This window comes from Ursus arctos, unplaced genomic scaffold (genome assembly GCF_023065955.2).
Source record: "Ursus arctos isolate Adak ecotype North America unplaced genomic scaffold, UrsArc2.0 scaffold_15, whole genome shotgun sequence".
Classification (NCBI taxonomy): domain Eukaryota; kingdom Metazoa; phylum Chordata; class Mammalia; order Carnivora; family Ursidae; genus Ursus; species Ursus arctos.
This window is the reverse complement of record NW_026622819.1, coordinates 23,492,261-23,517,322: the sequence shown is the minus strand read 5'-3', so window position 1 is coordinate 23,517,322 and position 25,062 is coordinate 23,492,261. Positions and strand designations below refer to the sequence as shown.

At 34.4% G+C, this 25,062-nt stretch overlaps 1 pseudogene; it reads left to right on the top strand.

Annotated features, from left to right (window-relative positions):
• The window catches only part of LOC113260725 (transmembrane protein 125-like), a 67,409-nt pseudogene that overhangs the window by 38,897 nt on the left and 3,450 nt on the right, over nt 1–25,062 (top strand).

The following is a 25,062-nucleotide window of genomic DNA, read 5'->3' as shown; positions in this document are numbered from 1 at the left end:
TAAGATGAAAATACTGTAAAGCAATGCTATTTATATAATTAGATATATATGAGTGTGATTATTTCCAGATTCCTATAAAATGCAGTTTGTTAGCCATTTGTAAATTCTTTGAGAAGGAGAATTTGTTTTATTTTCAATTTCTATAATGGAATCCATAAAAAATTCTAATCTATTTAGGAATATATTTTACATGTTTATATGCATTAATATTTATATAGTTATATAGAATATTTATATAATACATATTATATAAAGTTAATAGTTATATATACTATTTATGTAATATATATTATATAAATAAGTATAACCTTGAATAAATTATATAAATAACTTTATTTTAATATTTGAACAATATTAGTGTATCTTCAGATTCTGTGAATTCAAAATTTTGATCTGTGATGCTTTGGAGTATGTACTTTATATATATAAACACTGTTCTTATACATAGAAATATAGATGACTTATATAGTATATAGTATCTATAATAAAATAGCACATCTATTGCATATTAGGTCTGTTAATATGTGGAGAAGGAGCTGTCATTAGAGGAGTAAATATATGAATTTATTTTGGGATTTAATTCAATTTAGGATTTCATTCAATGAACATTTAATGAATTCAAGTATGAATTCAAACAAAATATGATTTAATTCTTTGAATTCAATATTCATAGCCTCTCTTTTGTTAGAAGGTCCGTGATGTTTGATACTTGTTTCTAGATTGATAACTTTCTAGAAAAACACATTCAAACACTAAAAATGTCACCAGCATAATACCGTAAAAACCACATTTCAAATGCAACAACATGGCACATGTCTTTCAAATATAATTGCTAGATATGATTAAGAACGTTTATCCTTTCAGGGAATGGAAGTAGCAAACATTTTTCTTTTACAGAGGTGTCCCCTTTGTTCTTGTGAACAAATAGAGTGAATGCCTAATGAAGTGGTTTGTGTGTATTGTCAAGTAATAGTGTTCCCTAAACCTGCCTCTAAATTACTGCACTGAATTATGAATGTGACATGGTGATTTTCAGATGCTTCTGCTTAGTTAATAAGGAATTTTACTTATAAATTTTTCAGCTTACTGTTGAGAGAACTTAGAATTCCTAGTAAAATGCCCCCTTCTCATTCCATAATCAAAGGCTGTTAACCAAGTTGATAGAAATGTATGGAAAACAATAAAATCTGGCCTAGACTTTTTTTTTTTGGTAGAAGTGGATGAAGTTTCTCCTGTATTTCATTGCTTAAATGAATAATTAAAGAAAACAAAAGCGTTGATGTATTTGAAGGGTTGACAAGGGAGCAACTGGAGCGTGAATATGACAGTGGTAATCCCGTCCTGTTAGATGATGGGACCATATTTGCTTTCATAGGGTGATGTTATATTCCTTTAAATTTTGTGCAACCAAAATGCTTGAACACTGGCCATTTTTGTCTCGTACAATCTGAAAAGAGCAATTTGCTATCAGTGAATATAACATGAAGATGGAGGAAAAGTGCCCACCTTTATTCAATAAATAAGACCATGAACTAATTTCTTTGTATTTATTTGTCAGGATATTTCTGAAAGTACAATATAAAGCTATTACAGGAGGTGTTCGTTTAAAAGGAAAGAAAGCCTCTTTACTGCAACTTTTGGGAAAAAAAAAATGTTTTCTCAAACTAGCCATTAGAGATTGCATGGGCAGACTAATAAGTAACACAAAAAAATAAAATCTGAGCGGAAAATCAGTAAGGCCAACCAGGAGCAAAATACTCTCCCCCTCAAAGATGCGATTTCTCTTTTAGAAAAGATTTTTATTTTTGCATCTTAATGATGCTATATCTGGGGATTCTCTGAGAAAGTTTTACTTCCAATACTAAAATAACACAGTAGTTTCAAATATGGATCCCAAGCTCCAATGTTGCCTAAAAGTTAATAGTACCAAATAAGAGGTAGGAGTAAGGACATTAACCTTTTTTTTTTATATTAACTAAAGAATTTGATCCATGGACTATTCATAATCAAGATTTTGAAAGATAAAGTTTGAAAGTTAAATTGTTGCATTCCTTAAACATTTTATCACATAACAAGGGTTTCTTATTTATTAAATATATTGACGATTTAGTAAATGGCAGGCATGTTGCTGCTTGCTAGGAATTCAAAACCTTAGGAGATGATCCCCAGACATTGTTTGAAGGATATAATGAAAGTTCAAAGTCCTATTTGATTAAACATTCTCATAAATTAGAAAAGATGGACTTTCATTGCTAGCAGGCTTTAGAGAATGACACAGAAGAATACTTATATTTTACTACAAAGGGACAAAAAAATTAGCTGAACTAAATCATATGAACTTAATACAGCAAACCTATCATAAACTTTCTTGGTGCAAATGAGCTTCCAAGACCTCACTGTTTGATTTTTTTCAAGCTTTATTGTTTTATGCTAAATTTGGTATCTTAGTGACAGCATTAAAGGAATGCCCGTGTATGCTTCTAAAATGGGCTGCAGCTGCTTCTTTAAAGATTTTATTTATTTGACAGAGATAGAGACAGCCAGCGAGAGAGGGAACACAAGCAGGGGGAGTGGGAGAGGAAGAAGCAGGCTCATAGCAGAGGAGCCTGATGTGGGGCTCGATTCCGTAACGCCAGGATCACGCCCTGAGCCGAAGGCAGGCGCTTAACCGCTGTGCCACCCAGGCGCCCCCTGCAGCTGCTTCTTTAACTTCTTGGCTCAGTTTCCATGATTTTCTATTTGAACATGAAACAGTATTGGAGTCCCAAATACTGACTATTAATCCTCTCCCCTAAATATGTGGCAATTCTAAAATTCTGAATGACTTGCTTTTAAATTCACTCACTTCATTTGATTAATAATTGTTCTTTTTATGTACCTTAAACAATTTTTTTCAAAACTTTTTGTAGAAGGCAAGTCTGTTCCTACTTAAGTACTTTCATATTATAGCACGTTGTACATAGCATTTCCACTTCCAAATGTTGGAGGTATGGGAGAAGAAAAAAGACATCTTTTTAAAGTGATTGAGCCTATACATACCTGTGTGGTTGTTTTTTTCTGTGTTTATGTGGACACTTCATTAACCTTATCTTCCTGTTTGTATGAACTTTACCATCTAGAAATGGAAGATGGGTGGAAGAAGGGGCTTAAAGGTTGATTACTACTCTGAGATCTGAGGAAGCTCAGCCAAATTTTGCTTATTATTCTAGACTTTACCAATGTTTTAAAGTGGACACCAGAACTGATTATACAAAGGCTATATATATATATATATATATATATATATATATATATATATAAAAGCCAATTATTAGGTCAATATTTTTTAAACCATTGGTTTAAGAGTAAGCCATTTTCTAACAATAAGATAAATATATGACATATCATATTAATTCCTATATTAAGACATTCAGGGACCAGTATCTATATTATATGAGCTATAATGGACAAAGAAAATGTGAATTCTTCGGGTCATTGTAAAAGCATACCTGAGTGTAAAAGAAAACCAGTGATGATATCTGGGGCAGGTAGCTTTGTATACCTTCTAAAAAGTTGCCAGAAATAGGGGCGCCTGGGTGGCTCAGTTGGTTAAGGGACTGCCTTCAACTCAGGTCATGATCCTGGAGTCACAGGATCAAGTTCTGTATCGGGCTCCCTGCTCGGCAGGGAGTCTGCTTCTCCCTCTGACCCTCCCTCCTCTCATCTTCTCTCTCTCTCTCTCTCTCTCATTCTCTCTCTCTCAAATAAATAAATACAATCTTAAAAAAAATAAAAGATGTCAGAAATAGTTGAAAAAAGATAGATTTTTTTAAAAGTTATATTAATTCGGGGCATCTGGGTGGCTCAGCCGGTTGAGTGCTCAACTCTTGATTTTGGCTCAGGTCATGATCTCAGGGTCCTGGGATCCAGCCCTGTGATAGGCTCTGCACTCAGCGGGGAGTCTGCTTGAGGATTCTCTCCCTCTCCCTCTGCCCCTCCCCCTGCTGGTGTTCTCTCTCTCTCTCTCTCTCAAATAAATTCTATTAATTCTATAATTCTCATATTTGAAATTCTGGTAGAAAATGCAAAGAAATTTATTTGGCCTGTTTATTTCGGGAATTCAACATGAGATTAACATTTAAAAATCAGTGTAATTTACCGTGCTAGAAGAATTAAGGAGAAATGTATCATATAATTATTATAATAGATGCAGAACAGGTATTTGATAAAATCCAACACCTTTTCATGATAAAAAATTTTATCAAACTAGGAATAGAAGGAAACTTCCTCATTTTCATAAAAGGTATCAATCAAAACCTATAGCAAACATATCCTATTATATGATTAAATATTGAAAGCTGCCCCCTGAGACAAATGAGATAAGAATGTCCCTATCTCTTCTTTTCACCATTTTCCTGATGTTCTTGTCCAGTGCAATGGAAATAAATAAATGAAAAGTATTGAGAGAGAAGAACAAAATTGTCATTATTTGCATATCATTTTTAAAAACTAATAAAAATGAATGAGTAGATTCAGCTTCTGAATGCAATGTTTCTGTATATGATATTAACTGTAAACATAAAATTTATTTCTAATTTTAAGCAAAAGTTAGAATAATTATATAATGATAACTTTAAGAATAACTTTAAAATACATCAAATAACCGAGAATAAATCTAACAGAAGATTTGCAGACTGTCTACAAAAAAAACCTACTAGGTATGAGAGAAATTAAGGAAGACTAGATAAATGGAAAGAGGTACTGTATTCATAGACTGGAAAGATCCAATATTGTAATGATATGAAATGTACCCTAGTTGATCTATAAGTTTAATGGAATTCCTATAAAAATTTTATCTTGTTTTTTTTGTGGGAATTGACAAGCTGAATCTACATTGTATATGGAGAAGCAAAAGACCAAGAATAGAAATGATAATTTTGAAAAAGAATAAGTGAGGACTCTTACATGAGAAATATCTAGACTTATATATAAATCTTCTGGAATTTGGTATTCAGTACTTAATGGAGAATAGATAAATAAAGCAACACACAACACCAAGTTATAGTTACTTGAATTATGATAAAGTTCCATGTAAGTGCAATAGGGAAAAGATGTTCTTTCCAATAAATGGTTCTAGGTCAACTGGATATCCATAACCCCCCCCCCCAAAAAAAAACCCAACAACAACAACAACAACAAAACAATCTTTAGCCCTACTTCAAATAATTAAAAAAGAAATCATGTCTTAGTGAACTGTAGACCTAAATGTAAAGGTAAAACAATCCATCTTTAAAAGATGACAAAGGAGAATGTTTCCATGATTTGGGAGTTGATAAATATTTCTTAAATTATCTACCTGAAAACATTGCTATAAAAGTAAAAGACTTATAAAGTGGACTTTATTAAAATTGATTGCTTGTGTTCTTTAAAAGTCACCATTAAGAAAGAGAAAAGACAAACCAGAGTGGAAGAAGATGTTGGCATTATAATTATCCAAAAAAGGACTCACATCAGGAGTGTGCAGAGAGCTCCTTTAAATCATTAAGAAAAATATGGACAACTCAATTTTAAAAGATGGGCAAAAGTATTGAAGAGGCATTTCCCGAAAGGAGATATTCAGATGTCCAATGTGCATATACAGAGTTGCTCAACATCATTAATCATCAGAGAAATTCAAATTAAAACCCAAATGAGATACTATTAAAAATGAAACAGAATGAATTAACTTAAAAATGAAAGTTAAAAATTTTAAAAGATGAAAATGAAAATTTTTGATGAGGCTATTGAGCAACTGGAACTCTTGCATTCGGATGGGGGTTATGTAAAATGAGTCAGCCACTTTGGAAAATTGTACAGAAATATCTACTGAAGCTGGATATGCGCAAATGCCTTGACCTGGTGTTTTACCATCAGTATATACCTAGCAGAAATGAAAACCCGTGTGCATCAAGTCATATATACAGGAATGTTCATAACAACAACCTACAATCTGGTATGAACAAATGAATTGTGGCGTATTCACATAAAGTGGTGCCATAAAATAATGTCAGTGGAGGCACTACTGCTACCCGCAGTATAATGGATGAATTTCGCAAACACAAGGTGGATCAAAAGAAGAGTCATAAAAAGACTAGGCATAGTATAGACTTATTTCCCACACAGGTCAAAACCAGTTAATAAGAGATGGCCATAGAAGGCAGCCTATTGGCTACTTTTTTGGAAGTAATGTAATAACTTGAGCAGATAGGAAGGAGGTTTCTGTGATGCTGGAATTGTTCAATTTATTTATCAGAATGGGATTACTAGGTGTGCTCACTTTGTGATAATTCATCAGGCTCTACATGGATACCTGCTCACCTTATAGTGTATGGAATAGATTTCAATGAAAGTTTATTTTATTAAAAAAGAAAAGGTATTTGGCATTTCTATAAAGAAGAAGTCACTGAATTATTTCCTGAAAGTATATAAAAGAAAAAAAATGTATTTCAAACCAGAGGTGGTATCCTTGGGTAAACATTGGATTTGTGGGAAGGGTTATGTGACTTACTTGGTAGGTAAATAGAATCTGTAGTTTGTACAATTTAAAGTAATTTCTCCAGTGTCAGAAACAATTTTTGCTCCTTGTTCACACATGCTAAAATAAAACTATAAATGGGTTACACAAGTTACTAATCATCACAAGCAGGGGAATATGCAAAAAGGAGACAGAATTATTAAAATCCTACAAGCATTCTCTGTTCAGTCAGAAACTCTGTTGGCAGGTTCTTCCCTCTTTTAATTGGCATGACACTATTTTTTGAAAATTCTGATTTTAAAGGAGACAATGATCCTAGGTACTTCTCTCAAATATGAGAGCGATTTCCAGATGAACCTGTAGGCATTTTGCAGTTTGTAAACTGATGTTGCTTTTTAAACTGGTTTTGAACTTCAGAAAATTGCTCTGTAATATCACAGTACAGGGAGAATAGCAAAAAGGACCCTTTTCCTTCAACAGGCCATTGTGTTCAGTGTTCTGCAGCTGTTCTGTGCTGTGAACTTTATGTGGTTTTAATTATTATCCTTTACAATGATGATGTCTTAGTTGTTGATGTAGCACCCTGAGTTTCTTGTTGGAAACTTCATAGTAATTAAAGATATCATTAAGGTAGTTCCTGGAAAGTAAAGAAATAGCCAAGGCTCCTTAGGTAGGTTCTTGCAGGAGCTAATTGCACAAAGAATCAACATATTTTCTGTGGGACAATAGGAGGTAGGATTAAAAAGCACAATTTTATTTTATTTTTTTTTGCCGCCCAAAGCCCAGTCCCAGCTGCTCCCACTGCCTTTGTGACTAACAAGGTTTACTAATTTGTTTTTGTTTTCATTTTAATTGGATCAGCTCACAGTGTTACCCTCTCATACCCTAATGGCCTTGATGCCATTATCTCAGCCTGGGCAATACATGAAACATGTACTAAATACACATGTTTCAGCGGTGACATTTCTTTTTGATGGACATTTTAACTTTTTGGCAATATCTATTACTATGAAAAAAGTGGAATTTATATATTAATATATTTAATGGAGGAAAGAGTTTTGCAAAAATGTGAACATTTCTGTGCACTGTGGTTTGTTCATTGTTATTATTAAGCATCACGTCATAGTAGTTTCCATTGCTGTGAAAGTGATTTTAATTGAGGAATGCCTGGATGGTGCAGCTGGTTGAGTGTCTGACTCCTGATTTCGGCTCAGGTCATGATCTCAGGCTCTTGAGATCAAGCCCTGCCTGTGACTGTCTCTGAGCTGAGCGCTGAGCTTGGAGCCTGCTTAAGATTTTCTCTCTCCCTCTTCCTCTGCTCCTCCCCTGTTCTCTCTGTCAAACAACCAAACAAAAAAAAAAGTGATTCTAGCTGAAATTTTCATTTTTTGAAAAGTAATGTTTTATTTGTGCTTTTGTTCATGCTTTTTTTTTTTTTTTTTGAACAAGAAAATAGTGGTTGTTCTGGGGGAAAGCATGATGAGTGAGTATATTATTTCAAATGTCTTTTGGTACTTTCTACTAAAGTGCAGGCATTATTTAATGATTTCAGAAACTTTATCTGACCATATAGGTTAAATAATTCTTGTGTTCCTTCTGTTATTAAATTAATGACCATGCATTGGATATGATCATATGTAAATCAAAACTCTTGTTCTTAGGATTGGATTTTATGATGTCTGCCATAAGAAAAAGTTCTATCTAATATTTATTTATTGACTTCATTTCTTACAGGAAATAGCATATGAACTATCCCAACTGATTGATTTTCCAGGAAGATGAGAATATAAAATAGAATTTCTTTCTTTTTAGAGATCTTATACTATAAATAACCACGTCAGTCTCAACTTGAGAATCCTATGAACCAGCTAACAAATGTTCTGTTACTAGCCTTTGGATGTCTGACAACTAAAAATGAGTTAATTCTACTGATGATTACTTTAAAAACAAAAAAAGTCACCACAAAGTGGAATTTACATATCTGAGAACATGAAAATCATCAAAAACTTTTTAATAGAAAGCATTAGCAATTCTTACCGTAGTGCTACAATTTTATCCTGAATTTCTTTGAAGGATTAAAGATGAGGAGCTATAGCACCAAGATGTGTTTCACAGAGAATATTTAATATATCATATTTTAAATTTTATATTGATGAAATGATTTGAAAATATGCTTTTTAAAAGAGAATAACTTTATAGGAGAATAAATATACAAAAATTAATCTCCTAAGTATAATTCAAGCAGGTGAAAATGTACAAAATGCATACATTTCATTGACTTCCTTCTGAAGTGAACATAGCCATTAACCAATCACTGGAAAAATTGACTTTTCTATGTTCTGTCAGGGAGATAAAACACAATGGTGAGGAGACTATGGGAGTGTCTGGAAGAGATACTAGGAAAGAGATATTTGTCTTTATTTTCTTGATTGAGATCAACATTTTGCAAACTATTAATTCACCCGGATAGGGACAAGGGCAAAGTTCTGGAGAGCTCACTGAATATCCTATTTTGGACATTATTCTGTATCTTCGGAGTTTCAGTTTAATGACACCCATTCTAGCTGCATCTGAAGTTCTTTTTAATGGTACTCCAGGAATTTTCGAGCTATCGAAATGGCCAAATGGCCACTCCCTCTCCCCAAGTAGAATTGACCATTCCTTTGTTCTCCTGTGGTATCCTTTTTTGCAGCGTCTATCACATGTTGTACCCATTGGTTTATGCATTTATCTCTCGTCCCCAGATTGTAATGTGATTAAGCTGTGTCTTCACAGCCTCAGGCCTATCACAGTGCCTCACCACAAATGTGTGTTCGCTAAGTGATTTGTAAATGATTACGTGGATGAATAAAAGCTTTGGTAAACCATACCTCATTGACCCAGAAATGTGTATGTAACACCTTAGTGGCAACTCAGGAAGCTATTGTAGAGGATTATCCAAGAATTAAGTATAATCAGTTAACTCCTGGGTAGTTGGAAAGCAACTCAGAAAGCAACGCTGTCTAAGCAGTAAGTTACTGAGAGCATGTACACAACACCAATAGGAAATTAATGAACCATCATATGTTTTGGCTTTGAGTGTGTCAAATTAGGAGTAACTATGCTTAGAGCCACAGAGGTTTAATGAATACAGATTCTGCACAAAGTCTGTAAAATTGAATAATGGCTGTCAGACATACTTAGACTTCTATGAAAATATTTATCAATACAAATATAAGGAAATGCCTGGCATGCTGTGGCTTGGTGTTGGTCATAGATAATAGCTATACAGTGATGTAAAACAACCAGGAAACTTACATGAGACAAGCATCTTGAGAGAACCAAGACAGAGGCATCTCGTACAGCTGAGAGATGTCCCAATTCTGCAGGACCAAGGCACTACCCTTAATGTAAGAACTTCACTCTACACACATTTTCCATCAGAATTCCAACTCATTATACTTTTGTTTTGGAACTTTGATTATGACACTGGGAGGGTTTCTTATGATATTGAAGATGCAATTTTAATATTTCTCTTTTCTATACTAAGCCAACTATTTCTTTCTAGATCTTGCATGACAGTTAAAGGAGCAGTTCATTAGTGTAGTGGTTGGTAGGAGAGGAGTCAGAAATAACCACGCTCTTTGGAAGTAGACTTGGAGCATATCACAGTGGGCACAGGACCAGGGCTGCTGTGCACCAACCCTTAATGGGTGTTCTGGGTACATGATGGTAGGATTGGGGCTGATTATTTGGACCATTTGGACATCTGCCTTTGCCATACGGTATTGCTTTTTTGGCAGAAGCTGCCAGAGCTACTTTCCAAGTTTGCACCTGATCACGGACAGGACTCTGCTTCTTGTTCTTTTATGTCTTGTCTCTCTGTGCCCTATTATTGCACTCTGGATAAATGCTTTCTGTAGGTTCTGTGAGCTAAACCCTTTACTGCCCAATACTGAAAATGAACGTCGGGATTGAACCTAGTCCCTAACTCTCTATTGCATCCTTTAATTCTCTCACAGTTTTCTTATAACAAATTATGCAAGATACCAATGCAGAATAATAAAACCTGTGGTAAAGGGGAGAAGTTACACCTGTCAGACAAATGGAACCCAGACCATGTCTAATTCCCTGCACTCCTATATTTCTTTTCATTCTCATTTTTGATACTCTCCCTACGTTTCATTTCACTTTTGTACTTTGGCAAGCACACACATTCAGCTGCAGATATTTTTTTCCTTTGACCTTAATAAGAATGAATCCCAAATTTTTATTCAAATGAAAGCAGAATTTCCAAATATAGGGGTTGGAGTCAGTTATGAACACACAAAGTATAATGAAATGAATAAAATGAGAATGAAGAGTAGACAGGAAAAGAGGACAGAAAAAAACCCTACAAAGTTAATGAAACAAAATGTGAAAGCATATGATAGAATAATAAGTGATGTTAGCATGTTCATTGTAAATTAGGTGGCCTTTCTTCTCATGTCGGCATCTTCTCATCTCTGAACCTGTTATAGCTACACGGGTTCAGTTTGTGCTGGTTATTGTGGTAAGCCGATTAAGAGCTCTGAAACCCCATCCATCATTAAACCATCGCGATGTATTATTAAAACAACAGAATGACTTTTCCTTCAGGCAGACAATAAAACAAACTGCAACAACTTCCTGCTGTGTCTATACAACGGAGAATGAATGGAAATTTCTCACTCTCCACTTATTTTGATCAATGTGCATAACTAAATGAGAGAACGGGAACCACTCATTTACTTTGTGGCCTGAAGAACCTTCACAGTTGTCGTCTTGATCAGCACCAAGGGTGAAAATTTTTTGGTTGCTTTTGTTTTGGCCCAATTATATATTTCAGAGAGATTTTTGGTTTTTAAAATCAGTTATCTTTTTTTTTTTAATACACTGACCCATGAAATAATATGACAAAGGAAAATTTGGTATGTTTGAATGGAAGGAATGTAAAGAAATAATATGTTAAGAGATTCTTAGATCAGATGGTCAAAAGGATGTGGAAGAATTAGAGCACTTTGGGATCTGTTTTCTGCACCTCCATTATTTGTTCAATTGTAAAACATGAATAATACTAGGTACCTTCCAGGTACTTTTGCAGATACATATAGAAACTATAGTCCCTTCTATCAGCAAACTTAAAATCCAAAGACAGACAGAGAGAGAGAGAGACAGAAAAAGAAATGATTGCTTACAATCTAACAGGAAGGAATAATGTATGAGTCGTAAGATACTGTAGGATGAAATGGGGGTAGACTTAGGATTCAGAAGTTTCCCACTGAGGTTAATAATGATAATTATGAATGTTCACTATGTATGGGGCACTGGATTAAATTCTTTGCATGCATTAATTCAATTAATCTCCAACAAAATTTTGAGATGAGTACTGTCAGTATTTTCATTTCACATATGAGTAAACATGCTTAGAGAGACCTTTTCCCCCAAACCCTAAGTAGAAAAACATAATTCGAATCTAGGTCTGTCTTCTATGGTAGCCCTTGCAAACCTCACTTTCAACATACACAAATTCCTTAGAGACCCACTTTTCCCTAACCGCCACTAACTAAAAGGTATATAATCCTCCTCACAATCACAAGTGCAGCTCTTTCTGCCCACGGGTCCTGTTCCTGTGCTTTAATGAAAGCACATTTTTCACTGTGGAAAAAAAAAAAAACAAACTAAATACTGAAGGATGGCCTATGATTAATTTTCCACCAGGAATTGCAATTCTAGGTGTATAAATTAGGGGGTGCTTACTCGTATACATAAAGACTTGAGATAAGGAAGTTTACTGCAGCAATGTTTATTAAAAAAAAAAAAGACTTGTAATAAGCTGATTGTCTACTGATGAGGGAATATTTTTAAGGAATGGTAGTAATTTATAGAGAATCTTGTGAAATACTGTAGAGAAGAATCAGTCCATCTGGGTTCAAAACCTAGCTATGATATCTCCTTAGAGTGTGACCTTGGGGAAGTAGCTAAACTTTTCTTTGACTTTATTTTCTCATCTGTAAAATGACAAGGATAAGAGAATCTAACTTATTTGTGAGAATCAAAGGAAACAACACAAGTGAAACACCAAAAGTGTCTTGTACGTACATGTCCAACAAATATCAGCTAATATTATGTAACGGACCTTCTTCATAGTTATGAGGAACAGATATCAGTACTCAAATGAAAAGAAAGTTCTCAAAGATGTATTTCTAAACATAAATAAGCAAGTTTCAGACAGTTGACACAACATGATTTTATAAACTATATATTTGCATAAATACATATTATGTATAAAAGTACATTTAGCAGAGGACACCTGACAAAATCTCTGCCTTCCTCCACCCCCCAACAGTCCTTCAAAGCATCAATGCAGCTTTTATAACCATCTAGGTCATTACTAATTGTGTCTGTGCATCTGTCAGAGAAAAAAAGTGACTTGGGTGAGGTAAGGGGGAGGAATACTGTTAAAGTTACACTTTTCATTTGCTTTGACATAAACATGTACATACATGAATATGTGTGTGCCTTTCTCAAATTGGAGAAAGGCCAAGTTCTGTTGTTCCATTGAGAACAAAAATACATCCTGGAAAGTTTTCAAATGTGCTTCTGCCAAATATGGCTTTCATCCTATTTTCAAACAAATATTGATGTCTTTTGCTAGCAGGATTCTTTAAAAGAGTAATGAAGTATAAATGTTTTCCTATCACTAAAATTATATGCCTCTTTGGGAGATGTTTAGATTTTCTCAAGTTCCTTGGGATTTCTTAGCATTCATGATTTTGATGGGTATTTTTGGGTAATAGGGCTTCTTTTTTAAATTCCTTAATCTCTGTGGGTATAATTGTTACCATCATTAGCCCTTTGCCAGAATGCATGTTTTGTATACCCTTCTTAGGCATTAGAGCAGGGCCATGTTTTGATTGCTCTTGCAGGAAGGTATAGCCAGCCTAGCACCATTGCTTCTAGTGCATTCTTTCTCACCATACCAGTCATTTTCTTAGTCTAGAGGAGTCTCAGGAAGGTTTATGAAAAGCCTAGGCTCTCGAGAAGTGTGGGGAATGACCAAGTTCTGGAATGTCATAAGAAAAAGATTTTGGGGAAAATGAAGAAACTCTGGTATTATCTAAACTTTTAGAGGTTCAAGCAAATGAACATCTGTGTCTTGATGCTAAATTCATTACATTTTGGATAATGAATTCAGCATTCTATTTTCAAATTACCTGCTTTCCAGATTTCAAAAATTATTTTGGCAGAGAATGTGCATACTCATGCGCGCGCACACACACACACACACACACACACACACACAAATGTATAAATTGGTGTGTCTATCTGAGTGCCAAACATGGCTTATTTATTTATTTATTTATTTATTATCTATCTAAAGGATTTTATTTATTTATTTGAGAGATAGCAACAGAGATAGAAACAGAGAGCACAAGTAGGGAGGAGAGGGAGAAACAGGCTCCCCACTGAGCAAGCAGCCCGACATGGGGCTAGATCCCAGGACCCTGAGATCGTGACCTGAGCCAAAGGCAGGTGCTTAACCGACTGAACCACCCAGGTGCCCCGACATTTTTTTTTAATTTTAGAAGTTGACAATTTATTTTTAAAGGGGAGTAACTTTCCTTCCTCCCTCCCTCCCTCCCTCCCTTTCCTTTCCTTCTCTTCTCTTCTCTTCTCTTCTCTTCTCTTCTCTTCTCTTCTCTTCTCTTTTCTTTCTCTTTTCAAGCATATCTCCCAACTAGCAAGTATGCAGCTAGTCTACTGCATTTAGGACACTGAATCATTTGAGAGTTACTATTTGAGGTTGTAGGTAAAAAAGGGAGAAAATATTCTACTTCAGTATTTTTAATAGAATTAATAAAATAAGTATGTACTGATTTTACAGTTTACAGACTCTCTCACATTGTTTTGTGTTTTCATCTTTATGCAAAATTTATAAAATTGTTCAATTCCTTGTATCTTATTAGAGAATACTGATTATCTTTTTCCAAAGATAATCAAACTTTTAAAATCACATGTCATCCCTTCCCCAAGATCCTAATATTTCTGATAAATGAAGAAAACTTTTAAAATTAAGTCACTGCTTGAAGAAAATCAACAAGGAAACAATGGCTCTGAATGACACACTGGACCAGATGGACTTAGCATATACATTCAGAACATTTCATCCTAAAGCAGCAGAATAAACATTCTTTTCGAGTGCACATGGGGCATTCTCCAGAATAGATCACATACTGGGTCACAAATCAGGGCTCAACAAATACAAAAAGATTGAGATCATAGCATGCATATTTTCCAACCACAACACTATGTAACTTGTAGTCAACCACAAGAAAAAATTTGGAAAGATCACAAATACATGGAGGTTAAAGAACATCATACTAAAGAATGAATGGGTCAATGAGGAAATTAAAGGAGAAATAAAAAAATATATGGAAACAAATGAAAATGAAAGCATGATGTTCCAAAACCTTTGGGATGCATCAAAAGCAGTCAAAAGAGGGAAATATATAGCAATACAGGCCTACCTCAAGAAGCAAGAAAAATCTTGAATACACAACCTAAGTTGACGCTGAAAGCAGCTAAGAAAAGAACAAAAATGAAGCCTAAAGCCAGCAGAAGGAGGGAAATAATAGAGCAAAAATAAATGATATGGAAACAAACAGAAAAACAGTAGAACCAATCAATGAAACTAGGAGCTGGTTCTTTGAAAGAATTAATGAATTTGATAAACCCCTAGTAAGACTTAACAAAAAGAAAAGAGAAAGGACCCAAAAATAAAATGAGAGAGAAGAGATCATAACCGACACCACAGAAAGACAAACAATTATGAGAATATTATATATTTATATAAATTGGGCAATCTGGAAGAAATGGATAAATTCCTAGAAACATATAAATGACCAAAAGTGAAACAGGAGGAAATACAAACTTGCACAGACCAATAATCAGCAAAGAAATTGAATCAGTAATCAAAAATCTCCCAACAAACAAAAGTCTAGGGCCAGATGGCTTCCCAGGAGAATTCTACCAAACATTTAAAAAAGAGTTAATACCTATTCTATTCAAACTATTTCGAAAAATAGAAATGGAAGGAAAACTTCCAAACTCATTCTATGAGGCCAGCATTACCTTGATTCTAAAACCGGACAAAGACCCCACTGAAAAAGAGGTTTAAAGGCCAATATCCTTGATGAACATGGATGCAAAAATTCTCAACAAAATACTAGCAAATCGAATCCAACATTAAAAGAATCATTCACCATGATCAAGTGGGACTTATTCCTGGGCTGTAAGGGTGGTTCAGTATTCACAAATCAATTGATGTGATATACCACATTAATAAAAGAAAGAATAAGAACCATATGATCGTTTCACTAGATGCAGAAAAGGCATCTGACAAAGTACAGCATCTATTCTTAGTAAAACTCTCAAACAAGTAGGGATAGAGGGAATATACCTCAACATCATAAAGGCCTTATACAAAAGACCCACAACAGATATCATCCACAGTGGGGAAAAACTGAGAGCTTTTCTGGTATGGTCACGAACAAGACAGGGATGTCCACTCTCACCATTGATATTTAACGTAGTACTGGAAGTCCTGGTCGCAGCAGTCAGACAACAAAAAGAAATAAAAGGCATCCAAATCGGCAAGGAAGAAGTCAAACTTTCACTATTTGCAGATGACATGATACTCTGTGTAGAAAACCTGCAAGACTCCATGAAAAAATTGCTAGAACTGATACATGAATTCAGTAAAGTTGTAGGATACAAATCAATGTACAGAAATGTGTCACATTTCTATACACCAATAATGAAGCAGCAGAAAGAGAAATCAAGGAATAGATTCGCTTTATGATTGTATCAAAAGCCATAAGATACCTAGGAATAAACTTAACCAAAGAGGTAAAAGACCCTCTAAAAATTATAGAACACTGATGAAAGAAATTGAAGATGACACAAAGAAATGGAAAAAACATGCTCATGGATTGGAAGAACAAATATTATTAAAATGTCTATGTTACCTAAAGCAATCTACACATGCAATGCAATTTCTATCAAAATATCACCAACATTTTTCACAGAGCTAGAACAAACAATCCTAAAATTTGTATGGAACCACAAAATAGTCCAAACAACCAAAGCAATCTTGAAAAAAGAAAAGCAAAGCTGGAGGCATGCAATTCTGGACTTCAAGGTGTATTACAAAGCTGTAGTGATCAATACAGTATGGTACTGGCTCAAAAAAAGACACATAGGTCAGTGGAACAAAATAGAAAACCCAGAAATGGACCCACAGCTATATAGTTAACTAATCTTCAACAAAGCAGGAAAGAATATCCATTGGAAAAAAGACAGTTTCTTCAACAAATGGTATTGAGAAAACTGGACAGCAACATGCAAAAGAATGAAACTAGACCACTTTCTTATTCCATACACAAAAATAAATTCAAAATGGATGAAAGGCCTAAATTTGAGATGGGAAACCATCAAAATCCTAGAGGAGAACGCAGGCAGTAACCTCTTTAACCTCGGCTGTAGCAACGTCTTACTAGACATGTCTCCCGAGGCAACGGAAACAAAAGCACAAATGAACTATTGGGGCTTCATCAGGATAAAAAGCTTTTGCACAATAAAGTAAACAATCAACAAAACTAAAAGGCAGCCTTCACAATGGGAGAGGATATTTGCAAATGACATAGCCAATAAAGGGTTAGTATCCAAAATCTATAAAGAACTAACCAAACTCAATATGAAAAAGCAAATAATCCAGTTAAGAAATGGGCAGAAGACATGAAAAGACATTTCTCCAAAGAAGACATTCAAATGGCTAACAGACACATGAAAAAAATACTCAACATCACTCATCGTGAGGGAAATACAAATCAAAACTACAATGAGGTACCACTCACACATGTCAGAATGGCTAAAATTAACAACTCAGAAAACAACAGATGTTGGCGAGGATGCGGAGAAAGGGGAACCGTCTTACATTGTTGGTGGGAATGCAACCTGGTGTAGCCACTCTAGAAAACAGTATGGATAGTCCTCAGAAAGTTAAAAGTAGAGCTACCCTATGACTCAGCAATTGCACTACTAGGTGTTTATCCAAAGGATACAAAAATATGGACTCAAAGGGACATATGCACCCCAATGTTTATAGCAGCATTATCAACAATAGCCAAATTATGGAAAGAGCCTAAATGTACATCAGCTGATGAATGGGTAAAGAATATACATACATACATACATACAATGTATACACACATGTATACATACAAAGGAATACATACATCAGCCAAAAAAAGGACAAAATCTTGCCATTTGTGACAATGTAGATGGAGCTAGTGTGTTTTATGCAAGCTAAAGAAGTCAGTCAGAAAAAGACAAACACATATGATCTTATTCACATGTGGAATTTAAGAAACAAAATAGATGAGCATAGAGGGAAAAAAAGAGAGAGAGGGAGACAAACCACAAAACAGACTCTTAACTATAAAGACAAAACTGAGGGTTGATGCAGGGGTGGGTGGGGGATGGGCTAGAAGGGTGATGGGGATTAAGGAGGGCACTTGTGCTGCGCACTGGGTGTTATATGTAAGTGATGATCACTAAATTCTGCTCCTGAAACTAATATCACACTGTATATTAACTAAGTGGAATTTAAATAAAAACTTGAAACAAATTAAAAATAAATCATTGCTTTCCTTATAGTGATGTTACTTTGAGCAGAAGCCTTTTGGGTTTACATAGACCTGTAAGGAACACTAGCTTTGGAACAAGATTTACCTTAATATTTTTCTGTCATTAGCTGTAGACTTTGCAAATTCGTGTAACAACATTACATTTCATTTAAAATCTTTTTCAATTTAAAATTTTTCAAATTCTTTTTCTTTTTTTGGTCAAATTTTTTTGTTGTAGATTTTTCAGTCATCTTTTTGGAATCTAAAAATAACACTTATTTTTTTCTGATTTTTATGTCTAAAATACAAATCTAACTTTTTTCTTAGAAGATTTAGAAATTATAGAATGATGTAATGCAAGAGAAAATAAGTCAGAATTCTACCATCTAGAATAAAAAGAAAAGTTAATATTTTGGTTTATATATTTCCAGTTTTGTACATAGATATGGTTTTAAAAACACAGGTGTTATGAAGACTGTTTTAAACCCATGTTTTCAAATAATATATTGTAAGTATTTTCTAGGTCATTAGATAAATTTTAAAATATGACTTTAAAATTTTATGGCATTTTCTGACATGCCTGTATCAAAGTTATTTTATTTACTCCCTATTCCTTATCATTTAGATTGCTTGCTAATTTTGCTTTTAAAATTAGTGCTAAAATAAACATCTTTATGTATTCATCTTTTCCCACTTGTCTGCTTTGTTTTTCTATAAGACAAATCTGGAAAAGTGTCAATCTGAAATAAAGACTTCTATCCTGAAAAGGCACATTCAGCATAAGGCCATGTTGTTTCCCCAGAAAGACTACTAATTTACACTATCACCAGATTTCTTTTTAATTTTTTATTTGAATATAGTTGACACACAATGTTACATTAATTTCAGGTGTACAACATAGTGATTCACCTTCTCTATACATAATGCTGTGCTCACCACAAGTATAGCTACCATCTGCCACCATATTATGCTACAATAGTGGCATTGACTATATTCCCTGTGCTGTGCCTTTTAGTCCTTACTTATTCATTCCATAACTAAAAGCCTGTATTTCCCACTCCCCTTCACCCATTTTGCTCATCTCCCCCATTCCTCTCCCCTCTGGTAGTCATCAGTTTGTTTTCTGTATTTACAGGTCTGATTCTGCTTTTTGTTTGTATATTCATTTGTTTTATGTGTTTGTTTCCACATATGAGTGAAATCATATAGTATTTGTGTTTTTCAGTTTGATTTACTTCACTTAGCATAATACCTTCTGGTCCATCCATGTTGTTGCAAATGGCAAGATCTCATCGTTTTTTATGGATGGATAATATTCCTCTGTGTGAATGAATGTGTGTGTGTGTGTGTGTGTGTGTGTGTGTGTGTGTGTGTGTTCCTTATCCATTTGTGTATTGATGTCATTTAGGTTGCTTCCATAGCTTGGCTTTTGTAAATCATGCTGTAGTAAATATAGGTGTGCATATATCTTTTCAAATTAGTGTTTTCATTTTCTTTGGGTAAATACCCAGTAGTGGAATTATTGGGTCATGTGGTATTTCTATTTTCAATTTTTTGAGAAACCTCTGTATTGTTTTTCACAGTGGCCATGCCAGTTTATATTCCCACCAACAGTACATGAGGATTTCTTTTTCTCCACATCCTTGCTAGCACTTGTTATTTGTCTTTTTTATTTTAGCCATTTTGAACAGGTGTAAGGTGATATCTCATTGTGGTTTTGGTTTTCATTTCCCTGATGATGAGTGATGTTGAGCATCATTTCATGTGTCTGTTGCCCATGTGTATGTCTTCTTTGAAAAAAATGTCTATTCAGTTCATTTGCCCATTTTTTAATAGATTTTTTTTTTTTTTTTTTTTTTTTTTTTTGCTTTTCTGGTGTTGAGTTATAGAAGTTCTTTACATATTTTGGGTATTACCTCTTTATCTGATATGTTATTTGCAAATATCTTTTTCCATTTAGTAGGTTGCCTTTTAATTTTGTTAATGATTTCCTTCACTGTGCAAAAATCTTCATAGTTTAATGTAGTCCCAACAGCTAATTTTTGCTTTTGTTTCCCTTGCCTTAGGAGACATATCTAGAAACATGTTGCTATGGCTGATGGCAGAGGAATTACTTTCTGTGTTCCCTTCTCAGATTTTTGTGGTTTCAGGTCTCACATTTAGGTTTTTAATCCATTTTGAGTTTATTTTTAAGTATGGTGTCACCAACAAATTAAACACCAGTCTGCACTCATTCACACCTACACTGGTGTAAACATATTTTTTAAAAATCTTTGCCAATTTTTAAGTGAATAATTGAGCAGCATTGCTACTTTAATTATACTTTGATTCCTATTGAGGTATAGTATAACTAACATGAGACTTAATTATGCCTTCTTCACTGTTGAAAAAGTTAGACTCATTCTATTTGGTATTTTGGTTGGTGTAAATTTTGAAGTATGTATTGGTACAGGAGAAAGGAAAAGGTGAATTTCACAAGAAAGTAACAAGTTGCATTAAATTATAGGTAGAATTGATGAAACTGGAAGGAATGTAGTAAGTGTGATAGCTGGTATCCTCAGAAACATGAAGAAACGTGATGGATGTCCTGAATGGATAAATAAATATTGGAAAACATGAGGAACTTGTCATCTGAGAAAGAGGAAGTTACCTTTTCTAGAGAAAAAGCACTTTTAAATTGGCGTGATCACCTCATGTAACATCTTCTCAGTGAACTAGAGGTTAAAGAGTCTTTCGAAAGCAAAGATGTGGATCTGAGGAAAAGTAAAAGTTGCACTAGGATTCCTGATTGAGAAGTTCAAAAGCAAGTACTTCCACAGTGCTACAGAAATTCTACAACAGTAAATTTTGCAACAGTAAAATATGACAGGAAGCGGGGTGGAAGTGGGGAACAAACACAAAGAAAGTACGATAATCCTGAAGTTATTTAATGTGGTTGTTTTTATAGATCTGACAAGGACTTGATGAAAGTTGTGAATCCTCTTCTCAGATAAATGCATGTTCCTAATATTTTATAAAGAGTTTTAGCTAGTGAGATATTCTTCTACACTGAATTAAGAATCTTTACTCATTAAGGGAATATTTTTTAAAGGCCATTTCTCATTAAGGGGATATATAAGACCTTTTTCCTAAATTTGTTCCCAGCCTGGGGCTGCTGTCTATCTAGACAGAAGGTGGAATCTTAAGAAACATGATAATGTCACCAGTGTGGTGTGTAGGTTTAAATATTTTTAAAAAGTGAGAATAAATGGAAAGGCATAGAGACTCCTTTACTTAGTTTGGTTATTACTTTGTTCTGCTTCTGCTGCTCAGACTCCTCTTTGGGTGAGTTTTCTTTCTCTTCCTTTGTATCTAAACTTCTCATGGATGTAGGTATGTTCCTTTACTATAATTGCCTTTACCCTCAAGGTTAAGCATGAACTAGGTGGGACCCTATGAACATGAGAGATGGAAGAGTTTTTTTTTCAGGGTGGCTTCTACCTCAGACCTAAAGCTAAAAGTCCAAAAATGGGTTGTTTAGTTTCATCTATGATCCCACCCATGTATCTATAACAGGAGCACAAGCAGACATACTGCAACGAATAAAGGGAGTCCGTGTGACTCATATATACTTACTTTAGTCTGCAAAGATTGCATTGAGAATTGGTAAAGAACATGATTCATAATGGGAATTCCGTTCGTAATAAATCCCATCTCTTCATAAAGAATTGAGAGGAAATTAACTCATCATGGTATTTACTGAAAATGTTTGTGTCTTATCTAAGGTCATGTCTATCTGACTGAAAAAGAGCAGACTACATCATTTTCTGCTATACTAATGCCAATATTAATGTCAGTGTGGAGTTTTTCATGGTTGATTTGATCATTTCTTTGAAGATGGACCATTCTTATAAAATGATAACAGACAAGTGGAATCAATTGTAGTGTATTGACAAGGTTTATTGTCTTCTCAGAAATTATTTGAAAAGACAGACCTGTGAATTTCACTTAGGAGAAAACTGACTTTGGTTTTAAAATTTCTTATGCTCTTCGAGTCACCTGCCAGAAACATTTGTATCATTAAGAACATAGTTTAGGTATAATGTGATTAGGGTATTACATATATTGTAGAAATCCAGGTAAAAATGGAGATATTTGAGATTATAAAAGTAAGAAAAAGAAAACAAACATATGAAATGATAATCTCAAAAAAGTTATAACATAATTTTGACTATTTAGGTACTCTTTTGTCTCTAGATGTCCAGTGCTGAATCGTGTGAGCATTGTATTTTGACAGAAACTAACAAACCAGATGAAATCCCATTGAAAATTCAAATGCAGGTAAAGTCACCTGTCTCAAGCCTCTATGCAGAGATGCATATGACAATAGGATAAAAAGGTAGAACAGAAAAATTAATGGAATGACTGAAGCTTCCAGTGCATGTATAGAAAGGGTATCTGGGGATGATCCAACAGGAAGATAAAACAACTTTATATATTTATGCACCCAACATGAGAGCATCCAAATACATAAAACAGTTAATAACAAGAAACTCATAGATAGTTTAGTGAAGATCATCTAAACAGAATCAAAATCAACAAGGAAACAGTGGCTTTGAATGACACACTGGAGCAGATGGATTTGACAGATATAATCAGAACATTCTATCCTAAAACAGCAGAATACACATTCTTTTCAAGTGCACACAGAACATTCTCCAGAATAGATCACATATTAGGCCACAAAACAAGTTTCAACAAATTCAAAAAGATTGAAGTTATATCCTGCATCTTTTCTGAACACAACACTATGAAACTAGAAATCAACCACAAGAAAAAATCTGGAAAGAGCACGAATATTTGGAGGTTAAATAACATGTTACTAAACAATGAACAGGTCAAACAAGAAACTGAGGAAATAAAAAATTACATGAAGAAAAATGAAAATGAAACACAGTGGTCCAAAATCTTTGGGATGCATCAAAAGAGGTTCTAAGAGGGAAGTGTATAGTAATACAGGCCTACCTCGTTTTTTATTTCTTCTTTGATATTTACAATTGTTATTTTATTTTATTTTTTTAAATATTTTATTTATTTATTTGACAGAGAGAGAGAGAGACAGCCAGTGAGAAAGGGAACAGAAGCAGGGGGAGTGGGAGAGAAAGAAGCAGGCTCCCAGCAGAGCACGGAACCCGATGTGGGGCTCGATCCTGGGATCCTGGGATCACTCCCTGAGCCAAAGGCAGATACTTAACGACTGAGCCACCCAGGTGCCCCAATTGTTATATTTTCTTGTTGGATTATCCCCTTTATTAATATATTGTATCCTTCTTTGTCTCTTGTTACAGTCTTCATGTTAAAGTCTGTTTTGTCCAATATAAGTATTACTACCCCACTTTCTTTTGACATCCGTTTGATTGATAAATGTTTCTTTATCCCCTCCCTTTTGATCTGCATGTGTCTTTATGTCTGAAATGAATCTCTTATAGGCAGCATATGGATGGGTCTTATTATTTATTTTTTTTTAATTCATGCTGTCATCCTGTCTTTTGATTGGAGCATTTAGTCCATTTACATCCAGAGTGATTATTGGTAGGTATGTATTTATTGCCATTTTATTACTTAATTTGTGGCTGTTTTTGTAGTTTTTCTCTGATCCTTTCTTCTCTTGCCCTCTTTCATGATTCACTGGCTTTCTTTAGTGGTATACTTGGATTCCTTTCTCTTTATTCTTTGCATATCTATTACTGGTTTTTGATTTATGGTTACCACTAGGTTTGTGTACAATATTTTCTGCATATAGCAGTCTGTATTAAGTTGGTGATCACTGAAGTTTGAACTCATTCTTTACTCCTCTCCCCTCCCTGTCTTGGGTAAATGGTGTCATATTTTACATCCTTTTATTTTGTGAACCCTTGACTGATTTTTACAGATATACTTATTTTTACTGCTTTTGTGTTTCCTACTTTTCATACTCTTACTTAGATCTTTTCTTTCCATTCAAACAGTCCCCGTTTGTAGGTCTGGTTTCTTGTAGGTCTGGTTTAGTGGTCACAAACTCTGTTAGCCTTTGTTTGTCTGAGAATCTCTTTATCTCTTTTTCTATTCTGAATGATAGCCTTACTGAATAGAGTATTCTTGGCTGCAGAATTTTCGTATTCAGCACTTTGAATATATCATGCCACTTCTTTCTGGCCTGCAAAGTTTCTGCTGAAAAACCTGCTGACAGCCTTGTGGGGTTTCCCTTCGTATGTAACTGCCTTATTTTCTCTTGCTGCTTTTAATTCTCTCTCTCTCTCTCTCTCTCTCTCTTTATTTATTTATTTATTTATTTATTTATTTATTTATTTACTGGTTATTTTATTTTTATTCCAGTATAGTTAACATACAGCTGCTTTAAAAATTTTTTTTAAAAATTGTCTCTTTATCACTACTTTTTGCCACTTTAATTACTATGGGTCTTGGTGTGGACCTCCTTGATTGATTTTGTTGGGGAATCTCTGTGCCTCCTGGATCTGGATATGCTTCCTTTCCCAGACCGGGGAGGTTTTCAGCTATTATTCAAATGAATTTTCTGCCCCCTTTTCTCTCTCTCCTCCTTCTGGGATCCTCATAATGTAAATGTCCTTACACTTGATGGAGTTTCTGAGTTCCCTAAGTCTATTCTCATTTTATATATTTTTTTTTCCTCTCACCTACTTAGCATGATTACTTTCCATTACTCTGTCTTCCAGGTCACTAATTTATCCCTCTGTTTCCTGTAGCCACTATTTATTCCATCTAATGTATTTTTACTTTCATTTATTGTATTTTTAATCTCTGATTGGTTCTTTTTATCTCTTTTTTATGTTATGAGTCTCTATTGATGTCCTCTACTCTCTTTTCAAGTCCAGTGAGTATCTT